General features: G+C 41.3%; 1 long non-coding RNA gene across 1 annotated transcript in view; it reads right to left on the bottom strand.

The window, feature by feature from the left end:
* Positions 1-12,197, bottom strand: part of LOC113604716 (uncharacterized) — a 42,351-nt gene that overhangs the window by 20,279 nt on the left and 9,875 nt on the right. The window contains exon 2 of the long non-coding RNA XR_003426742.2: positions 11,522-11,626. This is a non-coding gene — a long non-coding RNA (uncharacterized LOC113604716). The remainder of the gene's footprint in view (positions 1-11,521; positions 11,627-12,197) is intronic.

Genomic DNA, 12,197 nt, shown 5'->3' with positions numbered 1-12,197 from the left:
TATCTGAAAGAGAGTTTCCCAAACCATACTGTAAGAAATGCTACCTGAAATAACATGGTGGTTTTAAAACATGTCCTCAAATTCTTTGACATTCCTTCCATGAAGAAGAGTCTAATTCCCTCCTCTTAGTGACTTGCCTCTAATAAATAGAATATGGTAGAAATTTTACTGCATGCTTTTTTAGGGCAGGTTATAGATACAACTTCCCCCCAGGTCTCTCTTGGGACACTTGCCCTTGGAACTGAGAGGCAGTGCTCTGAGGGAATGTCCAGGCCATGTAGGGAGACGTTAGGCATGTGGCCCAGCTGATACCCAGCTTGGGTCCCAGGCAACGGCCAGCACTGACCTCCAGACACGGAGAAAATGATCCTTCTCGTGTTTCAAGCCCCAGCTGCTGTCACACTGCGATTGTATGAGAGATCCCAAGCAAGAACTGTCTAGTCCAGGCAAATCCCAGAAATGTGAGGGATAACAACACTCATATATGATCGTTTTATAAGTATCGGTGGGTGTGAGATGGTATATTACACAGCAAAAGATAACTGGAATAGATGGAAACTATTCTTCCACTAAAAAAAGAGAGTTCCATGACCAAATATCTTCTGGCAATTCTAGATACTATCTTGGCATGTCACCAGATATAGTAACATTGAAGTTTCTGATAGGTCTTACAGTCGAGAAAGCTGATCTGTCATAACTGGTGCCTTCAGTGACCACCTCTGCCCCACCGTTTTGGTGGAAACAACTCGTAATATCAAAAGAATCACACATTTTCAGAGAGCATTGAAAAACAAAACTAGAAAAGCTCTCTATTTCTATTCGGTATTGCAGGTTGTTACCGAATTATCTCATTACGAGCTAAATTCACGCTCTTATGTGCATCGCTATCTTTCTAATTTGGCCAAAATAGATACTGTTCAACTGAATAAAACCTTTTGCTCCAATTCACCAAATCTCCTTTCTGGACCAGTCAAGGTCTTTATCTGAAGAATGGGCTAGACAGAACCCAGGGGTGACAGCACAGAATATTAGGCTGGAACAGAATAAAACTCAAGTCTGTGGGTAGCCTAAGCCCAAATGATCTACCTAGATGTCTCGCGAGTCTCTAGCTCTAATCTCAAAATGCCATCTGAAGTTTATGAGAAGTAAAGATTAGCAGGCTGAAACAATGCTGGAGCAATAGTAAGGCGCACAGAACCATGATAATAAGCACGTAGGGCTCTTGGAGAAGGTGATGAGTAATACACAATTCAGTCTGAGATCTAGCTTTAACGAGAAATGATAACGACAAGTGTGCATTAGTCACGACTCACTTTGTAATCTGGTTCAAGCCACACCCTCTTATGTCAGATGTGGCCAGCTCTGTTCCTCTTTTCCATCCACAACTGGTGGGAAAAGATGGCTCGGAGAGATTTGTTTTGTAAGATGAGCTTCTGAATATTCTAGTGCACTTTTTTACGTGAGCTCTACCTCTAAGCACAAGGCCTTCAAATCCTTTATCTATCACAGTGTTAAGGGATGCCAACCTCTCTCAGTCTATGCTGACAAATCTCACGCCCTGGCCCTCGTCCGTTTCTGCCTAAATTAACAGATGAGAAAGGCTATAACTGGAGCAGAGGTTTGAAGGGGAAAAAAAAAGTTCTTGATTGAGAGGTAGGAAAACTAAGTTTATTTCCTTTTTTGGCAAAAACTGATGGTGGGATTTTTTTCTTTTTAAGTGACTTGGCCTCACCAACTTCAGCTTTCTTAGGAAAATAAGTGGGTTTAGCTCAAAGGCTCCCTAAGGATTCTTCCCACCGAACTTGTCATTCGGTAGCTCAGATCCCTGGTGCATTCAGCAGCACTCTGTCGGGGTTAAAAATGGTATGTCGTGGTGTGAAAAGTGGGTTTGATTTTCACAGCTCAGTTTTTCCCCTCCCTGGTTCTATCTTCTCCATCTCCTCCACCGATTTCAAATTCTCTTCTCCCCCCACACACTATGTGCTAACTTTGCCCCGACCAGCCTCCCTGGACTTCCTGTCCCTTTTACTTTTCATTAGTTCTAAATTCTAAATATCTTCTCATTTCCTCATCGGCTCCTCTCTCTCAACCTTCAGGCTTGTATCCAGGTTGTTAGCAATCACTGGAACTGTTGCTTATGTCCTCAGCCTGCTTCTTCCTCTCGAAGCATTGTATCTTCTTACGACAAGTGTGTCCTGCCTGGACAGAAAGACTAACCCAAACATGACCAATGGCGATATTGCCTCTTCGCTTCCATCTTCTCCCATCTGCGGTATGCTATCTAGGATTGCCTACCCTTGATTATAAAGTCTCAGAGGAGGAGAATGTTCTGCACTTGAGTGCTGGGTGTATGAGAACTGAATTCTCAGGCTTATTTGTGACGGGCTGTGTGATCTCCGGCGAGGAACTGCTGTATGACCTGTGCAAATTTATGTTAATGATGCCTGTAGTATATTAGCTGTTTTCCTACCTTGCTCGAGTTTCTTCAAAAACCGCTGGCACTGTGCTTATAACAAGAGGGTAATCTGTAATCACTTATGAAGTGAATGAATGAAACTGGTTAAAAAATAGGAATCTCAAAAAAAAAGATACGAAAACCAATGAAGCATTAAAAGTGTCATTTTCAGTTAATAAATGGAACAGAGAAACGCATTCACCTGCTAATTGACTGACTTCTCTAAGAAAAGCCAAAGTTTTGAAAAAGTCAGTAAAATTTCTCTGTAGCTCCCACTTTTCAGGGTTCTTTTGAAATGTTCTAAATCCCACACCTTCACAGAAGGTGTATGTAAGGTTTCTAAACGGAAGTAAAATAAGACATGCTTCTGGAAAATATCACTCTGCTAAGAATTAGTTGATTGCAAATTTGCAGATGATCATCAGGTCGCGTTGCTAGGGACTGCATGAGTATGCTACACTGACCACAGATAGATTTGCCACTAAATACAGTTGATCTTTGAACAACACAGATGTGACTTCTGGGCTCACTTATGCACAGATTTATTTTGATAAATATAGTACAGTACCGGAAATATATCTTCTCTCCCTTCTTTATTTTCTTAATAACATTTTCGTTTCTCGAGCTTACTTTATTGTCAGAACACAGTATATAATACATATAACATACGAAATATGTTTTAAGCAACTGTGTATATGATCTCTAAGGCTTCCAGTTAACAGCAGGCTGTTCGTTAAGGTTTGGGGGAGTCGAAGGGTGTATGGGGAGTTTTGACTATACAGGGGGTCGGTACCCCTAACCCTCTGCACAGTTCAAGAGTCAACTGCACATTTTTGTTTCCAGTGAATGTTGTTGCCCATTTTGGCAAGAGTGGGACTAATTTATAGATTACTAATTCGCTCTGATGTTGTGGGGTACAGATATGCATATACAAACACATGTATATTGATCAATCCATCGATATACTAAAGACAGATATATCATAGATAGATGTAGATATACTTTCCCAGGAAACAATAGCTCAGCTAACCAAGACTGCAATCCAATTTGCCAGTAGCTGAAGTAACAAGAGATGTTCTAGTTCAACTGTGTCTGTCTCCAAGCAGTAAAAGTGTTCACATGCTCATACGTGAACATTCCCTGTAACAGTGTCATAGTGAAATTTTAGAAACAATCCCAACAAAAGGGCATTAGCTAAACTGCATGTCCATACAATGGATCAGTACAAGCGCTTCAGAACTGTACCCATTAATTTAAAGATTCTCACAATAAATTTGTAAATGACAGGAATGCCATAAAACTTAATATCATGATCTCACTTTGGAAAAAGCAATACACATGTGTAGATAAATAGATGTGTAGAAGAATTTTCTAGAAGAATATACCCTGGAGTGATAACTTGTCTCTGGTTTGGGGAAATAGGACCTTTAAAAGCCCTTTATTTTTCTTTTTTGCTTGTTGGTACATTACGTTTTTCTGTATTCAACATGAATTAACATCACAAGAAGGATATTTGGCCATGTATTTTAAAGCCCAGGAATCATCATGCCCTCAGCATAAGAAAATTTTTGTACTTTGGAATATAACTCAAGAAAATATTAGTAATGCGTACAACATGCACAAAGTATTGAACTTTTTTTAACGGTTGTACCCTTGGCAATATAAAGCATTATTATTTAAAAAAAAATTGCTGAGGTGCTTGGGTGACTCAGTCAGTTAAGTGTCCGCCTTCAGCTCAGGTCATGATCTTGCAGTCCGTGAGTTTGAGCCCCGCATTGGGCTGTGTGCTGGCAGCTCAGAGCCTGGAGCCTGCTAAGGATTCTGTGTCTCTCTCTCTACCTCTCCCCACCCATGCTCTGTCTCCGTCTGTCTCTCAAAAATGAATACATGTTAATTTTTTTTTAATTTTGCCAATTTGATGGGTGAAAAAATGTTTATTTATGTTCATATTTTATATGTCAATCTTTAAGCAATCTGGAATTCATATTAGACAGAAATTCTAAGGTTAATACTTTCCTTTTCTATATTAGTAGACTTACTAATTAGTAAACCTACTAATTAATATCATTTATTCATTTATTGAGCATTCTAAACTTATATGAAATTGTAACCTTATTTTGCACTAAATTTTAAAATATATTCTGGTTCATTCCTGGATTGTCTACTTTGATTCTCTTATTTGTCTATTACTGTTCCTATACAAGACTTTTAAATACAAAGCTTCATGATTGATTCTAACATCCGTTGAAAATTTACCTTCACTTGTTCTCACTTTAATGAAAGGGCCATTTACAAAGTTTGACACAGGTAAATTGCTGATATATTTCCTTAGGTCTCTGGGCCAGTAATTTCATTATGACTTATTTACATGCATAGACAGGTTTCATCTGCAGATCAGTGCTTCTCCTAATCAGCTTTTTTGCTATAAATTTCCTTACTCTCTGCCACTCAGCTTATTTCCTAGGAAAAAGCAATAACAATGTAGAACATTCTTATAGCTCCTTGGATTCTGTGGTTTGTGTTTCATTCTATTTATTCTACTGTTCTGATCTCATTCACAAGGTATCACTGTTCCTGATAAATACCTTTCCTACAGTAAACACATTCTAAGGTGTGTACCCAGAAGCTAAGGTATGTCAAGCAATTCTGGCAATGGTTCATTAGGAAACGCATGCTTTAGAGATTTGAGATTATTCTGGAAGTTTCTGTGATACATGAAGATAATTCAAGGCAATATTTTTACATGAAAACTCTCATCTCCCATTTCTGCATTCTTCTTATTTTTCTCCTACAATTGCATCTTGTCTCCTGGAATTGTACATTTCTCTGTCAAGTCCTGGTATCCTTGGTTATCTTTCCAAATGGAAAGTACTTTGGTGAATATTTTTCTATCCTCTTGTCTAAAAATTTCTCCACTATCTTGTCACCTCCCCACTGCTCTGTCATGCAAGCTCTCCAACATGCCTTCCAGAATGAGTTTCACTGTTTACAAAACCTGCATAGTTTTAACATCTCTTCACTTGATCCAGCTACTCCAAGAAGGGTGCATATCTGTAGCTTCTTTGTAGACAATCCTCATTCTTTTACCTCCTAGGAATGCAGCAGTGTGGTTAGTTTTCCTAAGTTTCCCACTGCCATTTGCAAATGCTCAACTCTTGTACATGCTGCAAGCATGTCTTTTTCCTTGCAATCAGGCAGCCCCTCTACATGTCCTTAGCCTCCACGCTATTTCTCCCTTTTCACCTACAATTTAGTACACACTTCACAGTGTTTCCTCTTTCGCACCCAGTTCCTGCCATCATCGCACGTGATTACGATGTTCACGTAATCTGATAGAAAACCTTAGCTTATCTCTCAGTTTCTGGATGTTCAGTTGCATTTATTGTCTCTCTTCTTATGCTGTTTGCAGAAATAACTTCATTCTTGACCTGTTCATCACTCTAAAATTCTTCAGCTTTGAAACATTTAAAAAAAGTTTTGATTTCTTACTATGTTATAAAAATAATTGTGCTTATATTAGAAAATATTAAGGGATCACAAATATATAAAGAAAATACAAGTCACCAGTAAGCTCATGATATTGGCAATTTGTATTATATATGGACCCTTATATCTATCATCTATCTATCATCTATCTATCTGTCTATCTATCTATCATCTATCTATCTACCTATCATCTATCTATCTATCATCTATCTTCTATATATGTATCTATCTCTCTAACATCTATTTATTATTTTTCATATGTATGTTATCCGGCTACCTATTTATCATCTAGCGATCTAGCTGTCTCTTTATCTGTAATTCTTCCTCTCCACACCCGTAGCCACACCCTAACACACATATACTAATATATGGGTATACATATATACCTAATTTTGTCTATGTCTATGTGAAGTGGCATATAGCCCATTCTGGCTCAACCTCCTAGGAATAAGCATGTGCTCTGGAAAAGGGCTGCGTAGACAAATTTTCAAAATTGTAATAGTTTGATCCAAGCCAGTTTGAGCAAGAAACACACCACTTCAGATATATTAGGTTTCATCACCTAAATGGAAGACCTCTTTAACTGCCTATAGCTCTTGAATAATCGCCAAGAGTGTGACAAGCAGCGGTATACCAACTGTCCTGCAGGACATCTGAACAGCCCTGTGTTCTCTACCTCTCCAGGGGACTTTGGAGTGTCCGGAGCAGAAATATTTGGTCCCTATGCTCACATTGCCGGCTTACATAGTCTTCTTTCACCTGTTTTTCTCGTTACAGGCAGCTCTCTTTGCATGTTTGAGTGTGGTTCCTTCCCATGCCTTTCTCTTTCTGTTCAGAGATTTTTAAAAATACATTTTGGAGGCCAGCATATGCCTCCTCAATCGTTTCTATTCCTTTCATAAAATTATTTTAACATTCACGCTTTTTGATTAAATGAGAGCATTCCATTGCTTTAATTCTCTACATATTTTCATAGACTCCAAGCTGGTTATTTTATCTATATTCAACTTGGATGGAAAGATATCTTTCTAGTTCTGATGTTTTCTAATATGTATGTGGATGGCACTGCGCTGCAGATTTACGGATCCCAACATCCAACATGTTCCTCAAGTCCCTCACCTAGAGCAGGAGACTTGGCTCTTTTTTTTTTTTCTTAGAAGAAATATTTTTCATAGTGTGTGTACTGTTTTCATTAGCTGCCAATATTTTTTAGCTGTTTCCATATGTGTAGCCACTTATAATCTATAACTCCAGTGTAATCCATTTATAAACCCTCACATAAGTGGTCAACTGTTATTTGACAAAGGAACCAAGAATACTCAGTGGAGACAGCTTAGACTCTTCAGTAAAGGGTATGGGGAAAACCGGACAATCACATGCAGAAGAATGAAGTTGGACCCTGATTGTACACCATACACACAAAATAAACGCAAGAAAAGGATTAAAGACGTGTAGAAGACCTGAAACCATGAAAGTCCTAGAAGAAAACACAGGGGACAAGCTCACTAACAGTGGTCCTGGCAATGACTTTTTTGGATGTGACACCAAAAGCACCATCAGCAAAAGCCAAAAAATAATGAGTTGGACTAAGCAAATTTAAAAACTTCTGGATGGCAAAAGAAACAATCAACAAAATTGTTAGTTTGTAACCTCCTCAGGAGCTCCCTGGGTGTAATCCGAAACTGGTCCCTGAACGTGGAGGGCTGGGAGAGACCAAAGAAAGAGGCAGGCCACTCCACGTTAGTAGGTGGCAGTTTTAAGAAGCAAAGGGAACTTGCATACAAGGCTCGTCTTGAGTAGCAGCAAGACAAATGGATCCTCGCACCTGCCCCCCCCCCAATCTTAAACGTTCATAAAGAGACCTTCGCTGGGTTCAGTCATGTACACTCTGCAGATGTTCTCCTCGCCACATCACTATCTCAAAGCTGTGTCCTTGGAGCAGCTTCTGGGAATGGGAAAGGCAGGTGGAACCCACATTCCAAGGATAGAAGAGACGGTGTGAAGCTTCTGATTGCCCGGGTCCCGTTCACAGGGCAACCGGCAGTCACATCTTTTTGATGACCTTCCCCAACACTCCACTCCTTGTGGCCAGCTCTTACAATCTCACATGCCACCCTCTTCTGCCATGGCCCTGCGTGGTCAACAAGGGGCTTCCCGAGCATGGAAGTGGCCCTTTCGATGGCTGTCTGGTTGCACTGAAGGCAGCTGCTACGGCCACAATACAGGCACATACATAAGAAAACAGAGATTAAATAATGATGCCCCAAATCAGTGACAGCTTTTTCCCTTAAGAGCCCCATGATCTGAACCATCGATTTATCAAGTTCCTTAAACTGCGGGTCGGATCACTCAGGATGTTTACTTGTGTCCCCATGTGACTTAGGTTTGAACACACAACATTCTGTTTAGATAATGGCGCAGATGTCTCCTGGAGGCATATATATCTATATCTATCTATCTATCTATCTATCTATCTATAATGTCTTAGGCTATTCGTTTTGGAAAGCAGTTTTTCTCATGAGAGACATTTCAGTGTTCAGTAAGGATGGGTTTCGTTGGCTAGCAGTTATGGCTTGCTGGGTGAATTTAGTAAAGGCTTCTATGTGCACTATACTATCCTCCAGGCAAATCAAGGAGACAAAGATGGCTGCCAATTGATCATACTAGTGGAATATAGTATCCATTGGCCTTAAAAAGAGGGAGGCTAGTAGTTTTAGGAATCTGACTTGGCTTTGCCTAGTGTACATGTTGGCTAGGGGAGGCAGCATTATCAGGCATGAAGTGATGGGCTAGGGGTGGGATATGCCACACAGGAGCCCCGCCTTTTTCCCTCTTTCAATGATGTGTGCTCCATTTCAGGTATAAGACATTTTAGCAGGTCCAGCCTGAAGTAGGACATTGGGATCCTTGTGGAGACTGAGTAGTTCCCCTTGACCTGGGGGTGTGAATAACTCACCCATCTCAGCAAGACCTCCCACTGTAAATTCCAGAATGATCTTGCAGCATGGTTATCCATGGTGGAAACCTCCATAACCATGGTTGTTTCCCATAACCTCCATACCTTCACAGTATTGGGTGCCTTGGCAAGGGTCCCCTGCTTGAACTGTGGGGCAACAGGACCTAGTGGGTGATTATTCACATGTATTCAAGCCTGGACCAATACTTCAGTCTACCTGGCCGAGATGGTTTTTACCTGTCAATAATTTTTTTTTTAATTTTTTTTTCAAGTTTTTATTTATTTTTGGGACAGAGAGAGACAGAGCATGAACGGGGGAGGGGCAGAGAGAGAGGGAGACACAGAATCGGAAACAGGCTCCAGGCTCCGAGCCATCAGCCCAGAGCCTGACGCGGGGCTCGAACTCACGGACCGCGAGATCGTGACCTGGCTGAAGTCGGACGCTTAACCGACTGCGCCACCCAGGCGCCCCTACCTGTCAATAATTTAACCTACTGCTTTAATATTCCATTTTTTCTTCTCAGCCAACCCTTTTGCTTGTGGGTTATAGGGAATATAAAAGCAGTCTTGCATGTTATGGCTTTTGAAATGTGTTCCTTAAGGACTGTCTTGTCAATGAAGGTATCTATAGGTGGTATATATCTTTTATAATCCTCTAATGGTGGCAGCCTAGTCTGCACAATAATAGAGAAAAGCTTAGGTTAGGCCGGATGTAGTGTCCACACAAATCAAGGCATATTTAGATCCCTTACTCAGAAGGAAAGGGCCAACAAAATCAGTATGCCAATCCCTCACTGGTTGGAAACTCAGGATTCTTTTGGTTGGTTGCCTTGGGCATTGTTTAAAACGCACAAGACATGCTGTTACTACATTAACCAAGTCACTATTCTTCAAGGGCAATTGGGATTCCTGGCAATATGCCATCTTATTTGGGCACCATGGTAGCCGCTCTTTTTACATACCCAATCTACTGTATGTACTGATGGGGTCAATAGCTAGGACTCATACCCGAGCTAGGACATCAACTTCCTAATTACCAGGGGCTCTCAGTGTCTTATGAGCGGAAACATGAAAAACACTGACGGCTGCCTTAGGCTCTTGTAGATAGACCCCAAAGTCTTTCCACAGATCTTGTCCCTAGAAGGGCTTATTTATGATCATTCACTCCTCAGTTGTCCAAGCCATAGGAATAATCCCTTTATAATAGCCCAATTGTTAGTGCAAAGGGTTAATGTTTAGGGCTCCTGAGGGATTGATCGCCAGCCAGACTGCTCTGAGCTCAGCCTACTGGTGGCTTTGTGAAAGGCTTTAGCTGGAGGAGTGCCACAAACACTCCCAGAAGGGATATTGGGTTTCTACCCCCTTCCAGAGCTGGGGCCAAAATTCTGGGGGCATTTCTTCCCTTATTGTCTCTACCAGAGGGTCTGGCCCATACCTTCTAAATTCAAAGACACAGCTAACTCAAATGTTAACCCTGCTTAGGGGACCCCAGAACTTTAATCTGCTTTGTTGGTATTGTTGCCTTCTCAAAGGCAGCTTGTTGCTCTGATTCCCAGTCCCACACATGCCCTTTCTTTATCAGACAGCACAAGGGATGGGGGCACTGTGCCAGGTGTGGATTAAAAATCTTCCCAAACCCCCAAATCCCTACAAAGACTTGCACCTCTTTCACATTCCTTTTTTTTTTTTTAACTTTTTTTTAACATTTATTTATTATTGAGAGACTGAGAGACAGAAAGCGTGAGCAGGGGAAGGGTAGAGAGAGGGGGAGACATAAAATGTGAAGTGGCTCCAGGCTCTGAGCTGTCAGCACAGAGCCCGACACGGGGCTCGAACTCACAAACTGAAAGATCGTGACCTGAGCCTAAGTCGGTCACTTAACCAACTGAGCCACCCAGGCATCCCAACCTCTTTCACATTCTTAAGGGTTGTATGAATTTGGACCTTATCAATCACAACTTTTGGTACAACATCCATTTTACCTGACCAGATGACTCCCAAAACCTTACAGTGGTGCCTGGGCCTTGAGTTTTTCATGGGTTTATTGCCCATCTTAGCCCTCACAGATGGCCCAGCAAAGTCTGTAAGGTGTCCTGCTTCAGAGGCAAATCTTCACTAGTTAACATTCTACTATCAATGTAATGGGCCCATTTTACTGATGGAGGAAGAACAGGGATGGGTCCCAGCTACTATCCTGTCACATATTCTGTATCTGTGCAGGCAGCCTTGTGGGAGCAGCTGAAAAGTTCATCATTGTCCCTCCTACCTGAAAGCAAATTGATCTTCGTTATCAGAAACCTGTACTTGTTAAAGTCATTTCTATGAATGTCGCTGAAGGAAGCAATTTTTAAGCTCAACGTGGAGCTCAGTGAAGGGCTCGATCCCACAACCACTGGATCGTGACCTGAGCCGAAATCAAGATGCTCAACCAACTGAGCCACCCAGGCGCCCCAGAAGATGAAGCACTTTTGTAGGAATACATTTTTTTCCGAAGCATCAGAGTGAAACGATAATTGTCTGCAAATGACCAGACTTAAAAATTGCCACAATTAAAAACGTGGTGAGAGTTCATTACATTGCAATTGACAAAGGAATTTGATTATTTCTGTGACATACATGCTTACATTTCAAAATGATGACTGATGGCATTATACCAGGACAAATGAAATGAGTCCACCTCAAGGGTCATCTTGTGGTCACGGCTTCTCAATGACCTCCCGCAGCACTCGCTAAAAAACAAAAGGATTAAAAGCACAGCTTTTAACCATACAAGTCCCTTTTGGAACACTTGGATGTATTTGGAATTTAGTTAGTTGTGGTGGTGCATTACAAAGCAATTGACAAGGGAATTTCTACGTTTTAAAAGTCCCCTCCCTTCTTTTTCCTTAGTCTCTGTGGGCAGCGTTTTTGTTATCTTCAAAGACAGGAAAAGATTTACAACTTGAAAAGACAGAGAAAGAATGCAAGTTTTCTCCTAGGAGTTTGGGGGTGATTCCTATTTAATGTTTCCTTTGTCTTAGGGGTCAGAAGGCATGGGGCATTTTGTCCATTGCCACGTCAATTACAACACCCTCCTCTTTATTTTCATCACTTTCTCAGATGTTCCATTTCTTAGTGTTCTAATCCAGCTTTGGCACCAGTACATGGGACTTAAAGGGAGGCATCTCGGGCCCTCTCCGTTTTGCAAAAGAGCCTGCGAAGGCTCTAATTTGTTACCCTGCTCTCCCACCCGGTCAAACTCCGAACTGGCGATCAAGTTCCCACTGCCCTCCTGGACCCTGCATCACCAGCACAAGACAC

This window comes from Acinonyx jubatus, chromosome B1 (assembly GCF_027475565.1).
Source record: "Acinonyx jubatus isolate Ajub_Pintada_27869175 chromosome B1, VMU_Ajub_asm_v1.0, whole genome shotgun sequence".
NCBI classification, from domain to species: Eukaryota; Metazoa; Chordata; class Mammalia; order Carnivora; family Felidae; genus Acinonyx; species Acinonyx jubatus.
The sequence above is the reverse complement of the archived record's forward strand: the minus strand, read 5'-3'. Positions and strand labels throughout refer to the sequence as shown.